We start from the raw sequence: 8412 nt of genomic DNA, 5'->3' as shown, positions 1-8412 counted from the left end.
GTACAAATGCAGGGGAATGTGAAGCCGACTGTAAAGCGGTAAGAACTGATTATCCCTGATTTACCCGTTGATCCGACTCTATTGTTCTAAAAACAGTAACAAGCCGCAACACCACAAAACGCACCCACAAACCCCAGCTAATCTGATTGTTGCTGTCATCACATCCACCTATTATCTTGTTTCACTTAAAATGCTATAAACGGAGATTGTAAGGAACAAAAACAACAGGTCTAGACTGTAAGAAATGAAGATAATGTAAGGACAGGCTCACCTGTACTTCGTAGGGATTGTAATGAGCAGGGTTGGACTGTATAAGAATGTAAGCAGGTAGACTGTACAAGAATGTCAGGAGCAGCAGGTATGGCAACTGTAATTGGCAATTGTCAAGACAGGTACACTGTAAGATGTAAGACATCGGTGGACTGTAGGAATGATAGGACAGGTGGACCTGTTAGGATTGTAAGCGGTGGCCTGTAAGAATGCTAAGGCCAGGGTAGCACTGTAAGAATGTAAGACAGGTGGGACTGTGGATGTAAGACAGGCGTGGATTGTCAGAATGTAGACAGGTGGACTGACGAATGTAAGGACAGGGTGGCCTGTAAGAATGTAAGACGAGGTTCTCTATTTTTATTTTTTTCTTCATTTCATTGTCTTTCTTCACTTTTCTTTTTTCTTTATTTTGAAAAGTACAATATGTACCGCGTGTCTGTCTGTCAATCAGAGTCATGATTACTGGCCAGGAGGCGGAGTCGCAAAAGTAGAGCGGTTTAAACAGCCAATGGGAGAAGACAGACAAATAAACAGCCACTGGAGCACAGAGGGCTGGGGTCAGACATGTTTACACATTTGAAGATGTTCCACCTGGTCCTGTGTATTTTATGGGACTGCAGGTCAAAACTGGGATGTTTTTTTGACACGCACTAAACAAAACAGCATCAAAACAACACCCAAAAAAACATCAATCAATAAAAGTGTTTGTTCCAAATCATGTGAAACAGGACGAAGGTTGATGAATGTCACCTGTTTACCTGTTCTTTCAAGCATTACCTGAATGTTTCAGCTCAGCCTGTGGCGTTGCATTTTATTATGGCTTGAAGGCCATGTGTTGTCGGTTAACGAGACCGAACACCATCAGTCCAGCTGATTGGAACCATTTTCACCAACTGATCGGACCTCTTACAACTCTGATCAGACTAACGTGGGATCAGGTGAGGTTGAAGGGGTCATCTAGGCTCATTAGTGATGACCAGCAGTTCAATAGCCACATTCATGTTTAATTAGGAAATTGTTCCAATATAAGTAGGCGTTTGAATCATAACGCTCCTGCACAACTCCCTTTAGATTCACATTTTAACATTCCTAACGGGTTTCGTAACAACCATAACTCTAGAAAACACCGCTAGGTCCTGTACTATGACAGTTTAGCTAGCTGTGATCTAATCACTTTCGCACCATCAGCTCAGTTGTCAGGTGTCTGACATGGCGTATATCATGAGTGGGCGAAGACTCCACCTACGGTGACACATAGATATTCCAGTCACATTATATAGTCACGTCCCACACACAGGATTGATTCCCATGCACCTATACATGATGCCTACAAATAGTCTGGGAAAATGTATATCATATTTATAAGAAGATTTGTATAGAGCCGTTGATGCAATCGTTATTACGTCTACATGAGTAGCAATGGTCGTGTGATGGTACAGGCTCACTTCTCTGCACAACCTATTTTCAAAGTAGCGTGAGTCGTTATTAGTTTACATGATCACTTGTTTAGCAATCGTGAATGTATATGCTTGTGTGTATGACAGTGTTTGTAGGCTATACACTCAAACCCGTGAATATTCATGTCTGTCCGAATGTGTAGTGACCCTTCATCTTCAATAGGTGAACCCCGCTGAGTAGCCGACGTGAGAAGAAATGTCTTGTCTACTAAAGACTAAACGTTAATTTGAACATTATACCTTATATGGCCATCGGCTTTTATGACATATATATTGATGTTCAGACTGGTATTGTCATAACTCACTTCAATTGCTTCAGTAGGCTCTATCATTAGAATCCGCCTGGTTAAATAGCCTGCTCAGTAAACATAGTAAGAGCAGCGATGATAGTGCGCTCTCCCTGCAATGCTCCTGTTCATAATATTAGTATAGACGCACTTCTGACAACGATCAACTCGCTTCACAGTCTAACTAAATATTCTTGTCTACTGATGGCGCGTAGTGGCCTATGCCCCAAGTACATCGTATAATGTTGAAGTTCATCTTGTTAAATTATATACACCTTAAATAATAACTCTACGGTAATAACTAAAATCCCAGTAGATGACCACGGCCTCTGGCATATCACGGGTGAGAGCAGTAACTTATACTATTGTTGGGAAAGATAATTCATCCATTATCCATTTGCCAAAAGCTATGGCTCCATATGAGATCTTCCAAGATTATGAAACCCTGTCAGGTCGCTATATCTGCACATGCATCATGATAATGCGAATTATCTACTCTTGTTGTCACTCTACGTGGTCAGAGACTAAGCAGCTGGATTCTTGCTAGGCAGTAGCCTTGTCGCTTAGGACTGATATTGTGGGTGTAGTAGATGAGAAGAGCACGGGAACACAGAAGAAACATGTTCAGCACTGCTGGCAAGGACGCTACTGTATACATCTCGCCAGACGTTGAGTAGTCTGATGTGAGGATCACGGTTGATGAACTCTTACAGTTGAAAAAGTAATTATATCCTTTCTATGAGTTGGTTGGTTCTTTCCAAAGCAACTCTGTGGTCACTACATATGATCAATATGTTCGTAGACTGTGCGCGCATCCGCGCTGGAGTCTCGCCGCTGCTCATTCTGCTAGCATATCATACACCATCTATAATATGCAACGGTCACCTGTGTAATATCTGGAAAGCATGACTGTAGGTATCATCCCTAAGTCCATCCAGTCGGGTCTCCCTGTTGACACTCATCTGCGGATAAAGATAAGTCCGGTACTGCGAGTCGAAATCACGCTGTTCACTGCTGCGTAAACTACAGTCTCCTCTGCCGTAAGGCACTGGGATACTGCAGTGTGACCTGAGGAATCCACTATCGAGTGTATTGGTTTCACTCAATGATGCATGGCTGCGCGGCGGCGTGCGGTATGTCCTTGATATCAAGCTAGCCCAAATAGCCTGTCTCTCACCTGGTCATAGCTATGACCAACTGACATTTCCAAAATTACATGTGTAGTACTGGATCTAGAAGCGCTGACTGCTGGCACTACTAATTCATCTAAGTCATTACTACATGATTCTTGCTGTTATACGCTCTACCTGCATGTGTAGAGGACATGGATGCTAAGTTGGCATTGATAAGTGCTGTTCTCTTTGTTATGGTAGTATGCATCGACACATCTATCCTCGGTGCACGGGTTTTCTACGTGTCGCGCTTCCATGCGGTAGGATTCTCTGATAGGATTGACAAGTGTCGATTCGAGGCAAGATACTGAACCCAATTTGCTCCATGACTGTATGGAATTAGCGACAGACAATCTGTACAGATATCCATCACTTATATCCTTCATTATATAATAGCTGATATACATTTATGTGTGTGTGTACAAATCCACCTTGTCTCCTCCGAAAGTAAAGGAAAGTATGACCACGCGCGTAATATAAGTAAATCTTGATGACCCTACGGCTGTGTCACCGTTGTCAACGACCTGTGTAAATCATTAAAGTGAGCAGTTTGATAGTGTCGATCACCTTTGTTGTACATTTATCATGCTCTTGCACTCCACGTGAACGCAATTTTAAGACATATTCAGAAGAGGGAAGACGAGACCTATCAACTCTGCCTGTGAATGGTTGCGGCTATAGTGATATTCCGGCCCTGTTGCTCTAGTTGACACTGTAATATAGGCAATGTGCTGTTGACCTGGCTCCTGCGGCACATGAATATGGCACCAGAGACGTTCCATTCACTTTGTACCAAGGTAATAGAAAGTCTCACCATGTCTGATTAATGTTCGATTTGTTGGAATTACGGTGTGAATGTTGGTAACGTGCAAAAATGTTGAAATACTAACAAACCACTCGTGTGAGGAATCTGCGTACATATATCTGCCCCTTCACATACGTTAAAACTTTCTGCTACACTTAAATAACTCAATAGCAAAATATCATTATGATATATGTCGTGATCATTACCTAATGATAGATAACCAAATGCAACAAACCTCATGTAATATGAAGTAAGAATACGCACAGTTTGTAATAAAAACAGAATAGTAACATCTCGTGAAAGATGAAAGAAAAACAATAAGCTCAACATAACGAAATCCAATATCTTATATACGTACATAGCAATTACTCTTCTGATCTGATTATACCTGAGTGGTGTGATGCTTCCAAAAACTGTCTGCGTGAGAATTAACCAGAATAAAATTCAACGCTAGAGTGTAATACATGGTAGTGCATGTAAGATGTGATAGATGTGTGCTAAGCCCTTTACTCTAGTCTAGGTTGAGTAGCGGCTTGAATGTTTTTCTTGATTCCTGCACAAGCCAATCCTCAGTTAGTTGACTCTGATTACGGGCCCTCCATGCCAAAAAAAAATAAAGTTAGAACTGTCATGTCTGTCTCGTCTGATCCTTGTCTGTCTGTCCCTGTCATCTCCTTCTGTCTCTCTTTTACATTTATATTATATATATTATATTACTACTGTATTTATTATAAAATCATGTCTGTAAATAGAGCTGTATTGTTAAGTTTAATGTTAATGTTCAGTCTCCAGCTGTTCACTGACTGATGCCTAACCTGCCATATGTTGGACAGTTAGCTCATTAGCATCCATTAGCATATTAATAATCAGCTATATGGACTGATATCTTAGCAGCTGATGGCTGATTGGGACAATAAGGAGTTTTTTTACTGACTTTTAAATCCGACCATTCCAAGATCAGCCCACTGCTTGTAATTATTAATTAATCTTTTCAATCAATCAAATTCATTGTAGTTTGATTGTTTTTATCATTTGTTTTCTTTGTTTGTGCTTCTTTGCTCCATCAAAATTTGCTATATGAATTAGCATTTGCCTTGCCTTATTTACATGATTAGTTCAAATTCTTGAATTCTGATTCTAATAAACACTATAAAAACAACTATAATTATCATATTAATGTGACACACCTGGAGCTTTAATTCCATCTTAACAGTATTAGTATTAATGTCAGTAAATCTCTATTATCTCTGGTAATCTACAAGTAGTATCAAAGTATCTTGTAGTATCTGTAGTATCTGTAGTTTCTGTAGTAATCTGTAGTATCTGAGTATCCTGTAGTTTCTGTAAGTATCTGTAGTTCAAATTCCCCACTTTATTCAATTTTATTTGAATAGCCGTCATTCTTAACAACATATCTCCAAGCACTTTTATATGCCCATTACATTAATGCACTCCCCCGTCTTCTGTAGCAGTCTTCTTATCCTTTCTTCCTCTTTCTTATCTTTTATTTATTTCATTTATTTATATTTTTAAAAGTATATCTATTTTTTGGCCATCTATCGCCCTTTATTTGATAGAGATACTGGGGGAGGAGCAGGAAGGGAGGGGCAGAGAGGGACGACATGGCAGCAAGTGCCGCAGGTACGGACTCCCGAACCGAGCCGCTGCGTAATATATGGTCACCCAGCTCTACGATGAGCCTAACGCGGGCGGGGCAACAAGTAACTTATTGCTTGTGTGATTTATATGTTTTTTGTGTTATTGTATATTTTAAGCACGCATTGCAACCCCAAGGATAAATTTCATTGTATGTGTAAAAACCTACCTGGGCCCAATAAATCTGATTCTGATTCTGATTTTCAAATTAGAGCAGGTCTAGACCCGAACAGAGAGGCCAACAGTACCAACCCATCGAGCAAAGAGCCTTGGAGACCAGCTGCAAGGAAAAAACCTAGGACAGACCCTTCGGCTCTAGGTGGGTGGGGAGAGAGAGAGACCAGACCGACCAGACCAGAGACAGAGAGAAGAGAGAGAGACAGAGCAGACAGACAGACAGACAGCCAAAAAAAAAAAAGAAAAGATAAAAAAAAAGACAGACAGAGACAGAGAGAGAGAGAGAGAGAGAGAAAGAGAAGAGAGACAGACAGAGACAGAGAGATAGAAGAGAGAGGAGACAGAGAAAGAGAGATAGACAGACAGAGAAAGAGAGAGAGACAGACAGAGAACAGGGAGAGAGAGAGAGAGAGAGACAGACGACAGACAGACCAGCCAGACGAGAGAGAGAGAAGACAGACAGAGAAAGAGGAAGACAGACCAGAGACAGAGAGATGAGAAGACAGAGAGAGACAGAGAAAAGAAGTAGACAGAGCGAAAGAAGAGAAGAGCGACAGACAGAGACAGAGAGAGAGAGAGAGAGAGAGAGAGAGAGAGAGAGACATGTATTCAGTAGTATCACCCGATGTTGGGGGGTGCTTCAGTAAACGACAGAATTCCGAGCCTTCACGGTCCAACCTTCTGATGATCCTACCAACACACCAAAACACATTGATTCAGAGTTATTGATCAGGTATTGACAGGCAGACAGTTAGTGAAGGTTTCGACTGTTGCTAACATACCTGCTAATGTTAGGGCATATAGCTAACTGCTAATGTTAGGCAATACAGTATATTAAGGCTGAAATTACAATCATTCAGAACTGATTACTGTGAGTCATCTTCATGTAATACTGAGAGCTTAACAAGGTTATTTGATTGTCTTTGCCCTGAGCTTTGACTCCTCCAAAGACAAATAGAACTCTTCCCGCAGCTTTGTACCTTGTATACTTAAGTAGCCGCAGAATGTAACATCAGAAAACATACAGAGGTAGAAGCAAGAGTTGTGAACAAAGACTTCACAGCTGTTCCAAACCTTATGATTGTCCTGATGGACCCTTATTGGACCTAAAGGAATATAAATAATAGACAGACTTTATTACTCTGCTGGTTCACGCAAACTGGTAAATCCTGAGTGAATCTGAGTGACGATAACTTTGGGTGGGCTCCCACAGTTTGTGTAAAGCATGTGCAGCATTGATGAAGCTTAAAGAGGTTTATGGATCCAAGATCATGTCTGTAAAATCCAGAACCGAAGGACTCTAAACGAGACTCCAGGGCTGTAAAGGAGACCTGTGTCACTTTGGGGACTCTGCCTGTTCTCGAGTTTGATGTATAATTAATAATCAATGCAATCAATTAAGCGCCTCTGTATCTCCCTGTGTCTGTGGTTTTGTCCATTAAGTTCTAAAGGCCAACCCCACTGACTCTGATCGCAGGACGCAGGATCAGTTCCAGCAGAGCCTGCAGAGACAGCAATCCAGGACCCAGGATCAGAAACACATTCAGGACCGAGGTATCAGAGAGCACATTCAGGACCAGAGATCCAGAGACAGACGAAGGTTTTCCAACAGAGACTGAAACAGACAGCAACACACAGCACCACCCACAGACACACAAACAGATGATCATGGATCAGGTGATCTATCCAGTAATCCGTTAATCTATCAGTGATGCTGTCATCTATAAACGGCTCCCTGAAGGTAAACGTTTAATTCACTGTACAAGTGGTCAGAAGGCGTCAAAGTAATTGTTTAGTATTATTTTTATTATTGGTTGTTGTTGTTATTATTAGTATTATTATTATTACAGTATTATTTATTATGTAACAGTGACTGTAAGTGATGTTCGACCACATTTCTAATATAATATAATATAATGCAGTGTTCAGAAAATTGTGAATGTGTCCTTTAAATTATAATATCTTCAAATATAAAAAGTGTTGAAACCAAACGACGGAACGTGCAGGAAGTTAACTAATGTGACTTCCTGTGGGTATTTCACAATAAAAGCCCCAGAGTGTGTCTCAGTTCTGAGTGAGGAAGAAACAAACTCTTTATTAAAACAAACTGAACCAGAGTCAGACGTTCAACTACGACCTCACGTGGACCAAAACCAGCCAATCAGCACGCTGCGGCTGAACCCAGCATCCAATCACAGCTCTGTGTGGGCAGGTGAAGCTCCGCAGAAACTGAGCAGTGTTACGTAACTCTCTGAGTGTGTGTGTGTGTGTTGCTAGGCAACAGTGTCCTTAGGTGAAGGCATCAAAACCCTCTTTCCTCCTACACACACACACAATGTAATCCCACTGCTGTACTGTGTGGGAGTGCTTCGAGAGAAAAACCTGATTATTTCTTTCTGAGTGCTTCATACAGGTACGACTGTGCGTGTGTGTGTGTGTGTATGTGTGTGTGTGGGCAGCAGTTTTCTTCTTGTTATATATCCTATTATACAATCTATGCATAGAGTTTCCACATTGAGAGCAGAGACTGTCTGCAGACTCACAGCATTTACTGCAGTTACAGTTTATATTCATAAAAATGTGTCTTT

This window comes from Morone saxatilis, unplaced genomic scaffold (genome assembly GCF_004916995.1).
Source record: "Morone saxatilis isolate NCDOM2014 unplaced genomic scaffold, NCSU_SB_2.0 Contig20, whole genome shotgun sequence".
In the NCBI taxonomy this organism is placed as follows: Eukaryota; Metazoa; Chordata; class Actinopteri; family Moronidae; genus Morone; species Morone saxatilis.
Note: the sequence above shows the minus strand (reverse complement) of the source record.